Source organism: Leopardus geoffroyi, chromosome C1, assembly GCF_018350155.1.
Source record: "Leopardus geoffroyi isolate Oge1 chromosome C1, O.geoffroyi_Oge1_pat1.0, whole genome shotgun sequence".
Taxonomy (NCBI): domain Eukaryota; kingdom Metazoa; phylum Chordata; class Mammalia; order Carnivora; family Felidae; genus Leopardus; species Leopardus geoffroyi.
In genome coordinates, this window is record NC_059328.1 from 99,669,260 (window position 1) to 99,680,333 (window position 11,074).

Below are 11,074 nucleotides of genomic sequence, written 5' to 3' on the forward strand. Positions count from 1 at the left end.
GCCTGCTGGCCTCCCTCACACCCCTGAACACACCAGGCAGGTTCCTGCCACACTTCCATTCCTTCTGCCTGACACGCTCTTCCTCTGATACCCACCATGTTGCTTCCTCGTTTTCTGGCCCCATATCAATAAAGGTGGCCCTTCCCCTGCTCTACTCACTGTCTCTTCTACTAGAATAGACAGTCCGAGAGGCCAAGGACTTTTCTTTGTTCATGCAGCATCCCCAGCACCAAGAACAGCGCCTGGCACATACTAGGTGCTCAATAACGTAATTGTTTCCTGAATTAATCTGGTTTTCAGTCTAAAATCATTCTGTACATTTTTTTTTTAATTTTCGAGAGAGAGAGAGAGAGAGACAGCACAAGTGGGGGAGGGGCAGAAAGAGAGAGAGAGAGGGAGACTAAGCATGAGCAGGAGAGGGGCAGAAAGAGAGGGAGACACAGAATCCGAAGCAGGCTCCAGGCTCCAAGCTGTCAGCCCAGAGCCCGATGCGGGGCTCAAACTAACGATCTGTGAGATCGTGACCTGAGCTGAAGTCGGATGCTCAACCGACTGAACCACCCAGGCGCCCCTTGTACATTTCCTTTTTACTCATGTCTCTGTTTGCCAAATTTTCTGCAATGAATATGATATTTAGTCAGGAAAAGCAGTACAAAAAAGACAAAAGTCTTCTTTCCAGCACCATTCCTTGGGAGACCCAGAGCTGCCATAAAAGGACCCGAGAAGATGAAGGGAGACCCTGTCCCGAGCCCCGGGGGCTGAGCGGGACCGTAACGATACTGGGAGAGCCACCATTTTCCTGATGGTAGACGAGAGGGTTCGGTGGGGCCAAGCAGCCCCTATTTTCCTAACAGCATCTTGTCTCGGGGGCAGTGGGAGGAATGGGGGGCAGGGGAGAGGAGCAGAAACAGACCAATAAGCACTGTGACACATCCCCCGCTTTCCCCCGCCCAATGCCCCAACACGGCTGCTCCCAAGGGTTCAGGCTTCCCGGCCTTCTCCGTAGAAGGCATCGCTTTCATGGGCACAACACGCATCCCCCAGCCCAGCGTTCTCTTTCTCTCTTGTCTTTGTGGACTGTTTCTCTGGGCCCGGAAGCTGCTGCCTCTGCTCATTTGTGTGACTGAACCCAGAACAAGGAAGAAGCATGTTGGTTCTAAGCCAGTCTCTGGCCTGACAGCACCCCTTCTCTGGCCTCTGTGTCAGATCCCCTGGCTCCCCAGGTGGGCAGACATCCTGGGCTCCCGCATGACTCAGGGCCCACGTTCAGAACAACCTTGTGCGCTGGAAACAATTCAGGAAGTGAAAGCACTTGATTTGCACTTGATTCCTTTTCAGATGAAATCCTTTCTGATCCTCTTTCAAATGGGCCATCCAAAATAGGCACCTGAAAAGAGAACCGGGAAGCCATGCGTCCCCTCTGTCCCACACCTTGTGAGACTGATGGTCCCAGGGGCCACCCGGTTTCCTGCCTGTTGTGTTATGACTTACCAGCCAGGCCACCCCACACTCAGGGACGAGCTGCTGTCTCCTGGGCTAAGCCGTGCCCGAGATGTTCGAGAGCAGGATGCATCCAACTTCTGTAAAGAGCCAGATGGCAAATGCTGTGGTCTTTGGGAGCCACCAACAGTCTGGCCTTTGTCACCTATCTTTCTTTGTTGGTGCATTAAGACCCTTTAGAAATATGAAAACCATTCTTAGCTCACAGGCCATACAAAGCCAGGCTGTAAGGGTGGGCAAAGTATAGCCCGCGGGCCAGATGCAGCCCACTGCCCGTTTTTGTAAAATGAAGTTTTGTTGAAACTCAGCCCCGCTAGTTTCTCTCCGTATCGTCTGGGGCTGCGACAGCAGCATTGAGTTGCTGTAACGGAGACGATAAAACCAACAAAGCCTGAAATATTTACAACGTGGCACTTTACAGGAAACGTCAGCTGGCACCTCACCCTACAGCAACCATGTAAATGAATCACACGTGTTTCAGTTTTTAAAATGTTTCACATGCACTGCTATTTAATACCTGAAACCATTTTTCCAGATCAATGTTAGGCCCGTTTTACAGATAAGGAAACAGGCCCTATGGCTAATAAATGGCAGAACCGGAAGCTAAACCCAGATCTCTGACCTCTCAGCTGGGGAGTTTTGACCAGATAAAACTGCCCCCAACAGCACAATCCCTGAAACCCGGAATATACTTCTTCTTCTTCTTCTTCTTCTTTTAAAAGTTTATTTATTTATCTTGAGAGAGAGAGAGAGAGAGAGAGAGAGCGTGAGTAGGGGAGGGGCAGAGAGAGAGGGAGAGAGGATCTCCAGCAGGTTCCCTGCTGTTAGCACAGAGCCTGACACGGGGCTCAAACCCATGAACCACGAGATCAATACCTGAGCTGAAATGAAGAGTCGGACCCCTGACTAAGCCACCCAGGTGCCCCAGGAATATACTTCTTATTCATCTCTATCAGGGAAGGGGGCGGCAGGTGCCTCAGTGCCAGCGTCTGAGAGAGGCTGGGCATGAGGGCAACAGAGCCGACCTACACAGAAACTCTTAGGATCATCACGAGATCCTAGTGTGCAGAGAACGTGTCCAAGGACTTTCCTCGCACAGGAAAGACTACTGAGACAGGCTGCCTGGCTGGCAGGAGAGCTGTCCCTTAAAATCCAAGTTTGGCTTCTGTAAACACTTACCAGGCAGTCACATCACCTTGAAGGGCACGGCAATCCTTCCACAGGCGCTGGGCCTGACCTTGCTTCCCCAGCAGTAACCCCGCCCCAGCTAGACCTGGGGGTGGTGATGCCATCAGTGGTGCGAGAGAGACCCCCAGTGGACATCGGCGGTATTGCAGCCTCCTAGAGCAACTCCAGAAACACCCTCCGGTTCCCCAGGAGCTCGCTTCTTGGGCTGGGAGTGTAAACCGCTGGGACCGTCATTGAGCAACTGCCCCAGTACGTGCAGGTCAATGAGAGCTGTCCTCCTCAAAATCCTCCCCGAGGGAGGCTGGTGCACGCATGTTTAACGATGCTGCCGTGTCCCCTAACGGGTGAGGAGCAGTGACTTCGGGCTGCCTTCGTGGCCCTTCAGGTGCTTTTTGAGTCTTCTCTGTGGGGCAAGTCGGACTCCTGAGGACCGCTGGCCTTTCTCGAACTTTGTTTTAACTTCCTGCAGTCCAGCACTGCTCCAGGACCTGTTCTGTGCGTCCCATAATGTTGTTAGCTATGTTGGTGGTTATTGCTTGTGAGTTTTTTTTATTTGAATTGAACACCAAAGTCATAAACTAGGATTCCCAGCGTTTCTGGGAAGGTCAGACCGCATTTGTTCTGAGTTCTCGTGCCGCAGCCAATGGCTGAGGCTGAGGACCTGCTGCCCCCTTTAGACAGGCAAGGGTTCTCCAGTTTGCTACACTCCCCACCACCCCCTATTGTCTCTTACCGCCCGCCTTGCTATTGATTACATTGCCTTCCTGGCCCTATAGAAGCTTTACAGCTACATCACACATACGGAATAATTGCCGTAACAACACCTGCTGCCACAGGACCAGACACCGTGCTGAACCTGCTACATACATTCTCCCGTCTGACCCAGTGGAGTAGATATCATTATTCCCAACTCATAATGCAGAAACTGGGATTCACCATCCCTAAGCGATTTGCCTGTGGTCTGACAGCAAGCGTCTACCCCATGCAATTAACTGCTGTGCTCAGACAGGCAGGCAGATCTGGATCTAATTCCCTAAGATAGTAGAAAGTCAGGTTGCATAGACAGAAAATGTCTTTATGAGCCACATATTGAATTGAAGTTCAGTTATGGACATATGCATTTTTCCTTGTCAATAACAGGCTCCTCCCATTGGCTTAGAGGGCACCCACCACTGGCTCAGTAAAAGCCCCAAACAATCACTAGGTTTTCCTTTTTTACCCATAATATATTCAGGAACGGCTAGCCACGACCCTGATTATGAAGTCACCAAGATCCCTTTGGTATTAAAGACACCAGAATACTCTCCCTTTCTTCCTCGGGACCCCTGTCTTGACCCCCTTCTGATGCCGGGTGCCCAGTGCCCTGAGCTCCCCAGAAGGGACCCGGGGGCCCCGCTGTAACATCCCACCTGGGCCCAAACTCTGAGATGTCACCTCACTTTCCAGATTTTCCCCATCCCTTTTGTGTATCAAAATGTCCTTCATCAAAACATCCTCTGCCATGTCTCCAATCTTCAAGCTCTTGCCAGGTGACTGTTACATTCATCTGATAAATGAATGGGGGAGATGAGGGGCTGACAGGTTCACTCATTGCTCTCCCAGCCACCTGTGGATTGGCCATCCTCTCTTTTTAAAACCATCTCGGAGGCTCGGAGGAGACTGAAGGCAAAACTCAACTCTGCAGTCACCCTTCCCAGTGGCCATCCTCTGATTCCTCCCACACCTTTGTCCCCTCCTGCTACTGGGTCTCTCCAGCTGGCCCTGTCCTCTGCCTGGAGATCCCTTCCATCCCTCGTGGCCAGTGTCTGCCTCTTTGTCCTTCAATCTTGGCTCAGTCACAGCCTCATCAAAAAGCACGCCCTGCCCTCCCTGACGAGGTCACTGTCAGACTCCAGCACCAAGAACCCTTCTTCAGGGGCAGAAGTCTGCATTTATTCATCAGATGAACACATCTGGACCCTCATCAGATGATGGGTGCCATGATGCTGTCATGGCAGGGTTTCACCTGCTTCTGTTCCCTTTCGTATCCCTAGGTCCTATAGGTCCAATTTATATTTGTGGAAGAAAAGCGTGGCTGGGGGAGGTGGGTGGGGAGCAATTTCTAATTGAAATTCTAGGTGAATCAGAAAGAACCTAAATGACTTGCCCAAGGACACAAGGCTGGTTAGCGACACAGCAGAAAGTTGGACCCAAGTTCCCAAGGCACATTTCCTTTCCGCTCTGTCATTCTTTCCTCTGGGGCCTCTGCGGGCCTCTGCGGACTGTACTGAATAATCGGACCCTGGAAATTATGATGGCTTTGGAGGCATGCCCAGTCTGGCTCCAGACGCAGGTGGTGCAGTAGACTCAGGCTGCAGCAGGATCCCTTTGCCATGTGCAAGGGGCAGAGAGGGGCTGCAAGCGCCAGGGCAGACCTCTGGGTCACAGAAAGACATCTTTGACGTGGCACCACCCGGGGAAGACCCCCAGGGCACTGGGGCTGGTCTCAGCAGGAGCTGAGTCTTAACGCAGGATAATCGACGTGCTTAGAAGAAGAAGGACCATCTGTGGTGCCCTTGCAATGTGCAAAACACTTTAGGGACACTGTTTGGTTGATTGTCACACACGAGACCTGCCCCAAACATATTATTCTCCCCATTTACAGATGACGAGACAGGTCCAGAGACCAAGCTGCCAAGCATCACACAGCTAGCCAGTGGAAGGACTGGCTTTTAAACCCGATATGTCAGGTGGCTGAGCAAATTCTTGCAGCACAGCCTCAAATAAAGAAAAGGAAGTTCAAGACCTCATGAAAGTACAGGATGCAGGAACTCGGTATAAGGAGGATAAGGAGGGGCACCCGGGTGGCTCAGTCGGTTAAGCGGCCGACTTTGGCTCAGGTCATGATCTCATGGTTCGTGAGTTCGAGCCCCGTGTTGGGCTCTGTGCTGTCAGTACAGAGCCTGCTTCGGATCCTGTCTCTCTGCCCCTCCCCTGCTTGTTCTCTCTCTCTCTCTCTCTCTCTCTCAAAAATAAACATTAGAAGGAGGAGGAGAGAGCCAGAGGGGGCCAGAGGGAACACTCACAGGAGGAAAAAGATTCAGTAGGAGGGTGCTGGCCCTGGGAGCAGTGGGAAGAGGGGGCTGGCACCTAGAAGTCCAGAATGCAGCAGGCCTTGGCAGTGGAGTGGAGAAGGAGCAGGAGGCCTGGGCGGAGGAGACCCCCATCCTGGGCAGAGATCTCAACGCACTTCCCGTTTCCCCCGGCCGCACGCACCCTTCCTTCCTCCCCAGTCTTTTTAGCAAAAGGAGTTTTTATTTCCACCTTCTATGGATACATTCATTTGTTAAGCAACCAGATGTCCCGGATCCAGAAGAAGAAAACGGCAGTCTGGTGGACCAGCTGTCCAGTTTAAAGGAACATGCAGGGATCCGTCCCTGCCCTTAATGCTGTGTCTCTGACGCCTGCTTCCGAGAGAGCGGCACGGGGAGGAGACGGGAGGCACTGTGCGTCCTGAGGGGGGGAGGGGGCTCCAGAAGGGGCTCGGCCGGCACTCATAGCTGGCCTCCTCTGGGTGACATTGGACCCCTAATGTTCCAGAGTTCATTCCCCGCCTCCAGAGGGAGGAGCGGGAAGGAATGGCCTCGAAGGCTTCTTGTACTTACGGGTTGATGGTTCTCCAACCTTGGCCTGGGGGTGCGGGCAGAGCGAGATAAGAGAAAGGACAGTGGTGACCAGGAGTCACCCACAAGGTCACTGAACAGCTGGGTAATTAAACTGTGTTTGAAACTCACCTCATCCCAATTTTGTACCTTGAGATTCTCCTATTGTCCGTCCGCAGGAAAAATAATTGTAGGTTTGAGAAGACTGTGGGTGTCGTATCGTGTAAAGGGCACAGATGTGGGGGTCAGGTGCAAAGGGCAAGACCGCAAGTAGATGGCTCACGCCCTCTGAGCACCGATGCCTCATTTGTAAAAGAAGGGTCACCATGCCCGCCTTACGGGGTACGATGGGTTTCCACAGAGAGAATGCAGAACCCAGCAGGATTCCTACAAACATCTGTCCCCACCCAGCTCTCCTCTCCCCCCACTGGGGGCCTTCCAGGTGCCACCAATCGGTGGGGCTTTTCCGCTGTGCAGATGCACAACTGGAGGCCAAAGGGTGGCTTCCCCCTCATAAACGGAAGAACCGAGATTCGAACCTCGGTCTGCCCGATCCAGTCCCAAATAGCCTCTTCCCAGGTTCCCAGAGACACCGCAGGGAGGGGTGCCCCGGCGGAGCCACCCTTTGGGAGGGCATCTAGCTCGGGGGTTGCTCTGGAAAGCCCCACTGTTATTAATAAGTCACATTTAACCTCCTCTTGTTCTCAGAACACCCTGCACTCTGGCCGGAAGGGAACAAGCCTCACCAGCCACCTGGGGGCAAAGGGGATCTCTCAACCGCTTCTCCGGGTTAGTCCAGGCTTTTCTAGTAGTGCCACCCGGCCCAGGGCAAGCGCTGCTATTTATACGGTGCCTCAGTGCTTCAGGATGAGTTCGCTCTCCCCCTGGGAGGTGCGGGGTGACTGATTCTGCCCTTATGTTGCAGCTCGGGGGGCCCCGTGCTCACTGCACCTGCTGCCCTCACACCCTCGCGGGGCCTCACCAACGTGACTCCCCAGTCATTTGTCCTCAGTCGTTTTGTCACCCAGAGGCTGAGACGTGGGGAGGGCTGGGCAGCAAAGCCCTTGTAAACTCGGGGGGTAACAAGGCTGTTCATTCTCTCCAGGGGCCGAGGCAATAATAGCCCCTTAAATATGCACTTCCTCCAACGGGTCGTGACACTCGCTTCACTGTGATTGCAGCAGAGGCTAAGGGGTGACATCAGCCTGGGTGAGTCACTTCAGCCGCTGGGTGCTTACATGAGCCCGGCAGCCACCCCTGCCCCCGGGGCAGGGCCCCGACCATCTACAAGGCTGAAACCTGCCCCCTCTGACCACATCGTTTCCTCAAGAAATCACCCAACCCAGGCTTCAGCGTCTCTGACTCCTTTCCGCCTGCTGGGTAACCCCTCCCCAGGTCCAGCTTAGAAACCTGGTCTAGACCCAAGCCCCTTGATGCTAGCCTTGTCCACCCACACTTCTCAGGCTGGTCATCTCCCAGCTTAGGGCTTGGGGCAAGCAGACCTGGGTCCCAATCCTGCTTCTACCGCTCGACGAGCAATGCAGTCTTAACCATGTTACTATACCTCTGTGAGCCTCTGTTTTTCCATCTGCTTAATGGGAATAATAGTACTATCTACCTGCTAGTGAAGGGTGAGATTCAGCAGACACAGTGACTGGCACGCGGTAAAGGTTCAGTGAATGGCTCGTGTGTCTCCGTGTGTGTGTGTGTGTGTGTGTGTGTGTGTGCAGGCATGCGCCCGTGAACGTGTGCCTGAGTCTTGACTCCTTCACTGTATTTTTTTCCCATATACCAATTTGAGCCCCACGGGGCTACATCATTTCTATGGTCTCAAGAATCCGGCTTTCTTATTTCATCCTTCCTCTTGCTTTTGGTGTTCTAACCTCTTTCCCCATACGTTTTGCCCAGCCCTTTGCAGCCCTCATACCCTCTGTTCATTTCAAATGGCTTACAATAGCAGTGTATCAACATTTACAACATTTTCAGTCCTAACAGCACAGGGGGTGGAAGCTGATGAACGAGCTGCAGAATTAATTGAAGCGATGAATTATTTTTTAAAAAAATAGGAAAATTTGCAAAGATGCAAGTAGGCAATGCACAAAAGAGCAACTCCAGATGATCAAAAAACACAAAAAAAGGTTTCAGACTCTAGCAATCAGGGAATGCCAATTTAAGTGCCAATGAGATATTTCTTTGCGTCTATAAGGATCACCAACATTTTAAGACTGATGATACCTCTTTCCGGTGGGAATGCAAGAAAACTTTCCTTTAATCACTGCCTTCGGGTGGCATAGCCTTTGGAAAGCAATCTGGCAACATCTGCTGAAATTAAAATTAAAAACACATATACAGGGGGCCTGGGTGACTTAGTCGGTTAAGTGTCCAACTTCAGCTCAGGTCACAATCTCATGGTTCATGAGTTCAAGCCCCATGTCGGGCTCTGTGCTGATAGCTCAGAGCCTGACGCCTGCTTCAGAGTCTGTGTCTCCCTCTCTCTCTGCCCCTCCACTGCTTGCACTCTCTCAAAAAATAAATAAGCACTAAAAAAATTTTTTAAAAAGTACATATACCTTTTGACATATCCGTTCCACTTCTGGGAATCTACCCCATAGACATAAAAACACAGCTGACCCTGAACAACACATGTTTGAAAAGTGTGTGTCCGCTTATAAGCAGATTTTCTTCTACAAATACAGTACAGCACCATGAATGTATTTTCTCTTCCTTACGATTTTCTTGATTTTCTCTAGCTTTCTTTATTACAAGTATACAGCATATCATGCATGTAACATACAAAATGTATGTTCATTGACTGTTTATGTTACCGGTAAGGCATCTGGTCAACAGTAGGCTACTAGTAAAGTTTTTGGAGTCAAAGGTTAGACATGGAATTTTGACTGCGTGGGGGTCGGTGCCCGAACCCGTGTTGTTCAAGGCTGAACTGGACCAGAATGTATGACCAAACGCACAAGGAGGTATACTAGGTTGCTGTTTAGAGTGGAAAGCAAAACCTAGAAACAAGGCGAATGTCCTTCAGAGGGGGAGAGGGCGATCTATTAGGACATGTGAGGAAACATTCTGCAGCCATTATAAAGAACAAACTGGACCTATCACAGGTGACTCATAGGGATTACCATGAATAATTGGTAAGGGAATTGTGCATAACATCATCCCACTTTTAAGAAGAAATACGCCACCCTTCCCCACCCTCTGCTCCATTGTGTATGTGAGCCAACACCATGAACGTGGAGGAGACGTGGCAGAGACCAGCCCCAGTGGCATCCTGGTTTGGAAGATGGACAGTCACGTGGTAAGAGGGGGGTGGGAGAAAGTGAGGGAGGACCCAATCCGAAGATAAAGGGAAAAAAAGGATCCCATCAAAAATTAAAACATGTAGTACAATCACATTTGTCCACTAATGTAAAGGTATGTGTGTGAGTACATGTAAGAAGAAATTTTAAATCTCATATACATGCCTTAAACACTTCTGTTAACCCAAAACATACAGACGTCCATTCCTTCACCGAGAGTTTGACATACAGTCAAGGTCTCTGCACTGCGGATATGTCTATTTCTTGGAGTTCCGCCCTACCCTGCCCTTGTACAGAAATCACACCCTGAATTCATTGTCTACAATTTCTAATGTCCGTTTCCGTAGAGGAGAGCGAGAACCTCAGACACTTGAAAACAAGTCGAGTAGAGGAACTTTTTAGATACTAGGCTCGGCCTCCAGGCTTTTCCGCTGTCTTGCTACATCCGGTTCAACAATAACCTCATTTTAGGATCTCTCCTCTATTAGGTCTCTCCAAACTGTCACCTTGGTTCTTACAGAATCAGTAACTCTTTGTTTCACACCCACGTTTCCCCCATTTATGTGACATCCATTGGAGTACGGCTGGCACAGAACAGGCTTGGGGACAAACTCATCTCCCTGCAGGTGACATTCATGTCAACAGGTAGACACGGTGTATGTGGCACCCCGGAAGCCACGAGCATCCTCTGGCCTGCTTCAGTGTGCCCCCTGGGAGGGAACGGCAACCAGCATTTCACGGAGAGAACGCACAGGGCCACGCAGCCTGGCGAGTCAGTTACGAGAGGCAGAACTTCACTGAAAATTCTTACGCGCTGTGAACTGGCGAGGGCGAAGATGCCTTGGTGGGTGACATCCAGCTCTCTGATTATGTGACTCTATCAATTATTCTGTGATTGAAATAGCTAGGGCTGTGAGTGTGGGGGTCAGGATTACCCGGAGGATTGCGTCCTTTTTACCGTATGTTAGGTAGCATTCTGCTGAACCGGCAACGAGTCTGGGGTAAGAGGCTTGGCTGGGGTGGCCAGCCTGGGTGCTTACAAAACTGTCCCGGGACAGGGGACCCAGCATCAGGACAGAACTCTGGCCCAGCTTTAAATATCCTAATTTGCTAGGCAACTTGGGACACATCATTTGATGTCACTACACCTGTTTCCTCGTCTGCAAAATGGGGTGATCCCGCCTAACTCACAGTTTTTCTGAGACTCAGATGACTGTTCATAAAAGTATTTACCACAACGAGAGGACCACCCGGCTTCTTTTCACGTGTGCACACCCTCTATAGTATTTTTAGCAACAGGAGGGAGTGAGGGGTTCTGTCCCTCCACAAGCTTACTTACACTTGGAGCAGATCGAGAGGATCCGGGCCCACCTTCACCGGCTCACCGCAAGTGTCCCTGGGCAAGTCACTTCATCTCTCTGAGCATCGGTTCTG

General features: G+C 51.1%; 1 long non-coding RNA gene across 1 annotated transcript; it reads right to left on the minus strand.

The window, feature by feature from the left end:
- Positions 1 to 491: 491 nt before the first annotated feature.
- Positions 492 to 3,353, minus strand: LOC123598528. The gene is made up of 3 exons (XR_006712670.1): positions 2,680 to 3,353; positions 1,492 to 1,580; positions 492 to 1,387 (listed from the first exon to the last, which is right to left on the minus strand). It is a non-coding gene; the product is annotated as an uncharacterized LOC123598528 (long non-coding RNA).
- Between the last annotated feature and the right edge of the window lie 7,721 nt (positions 3,354 to 11,074).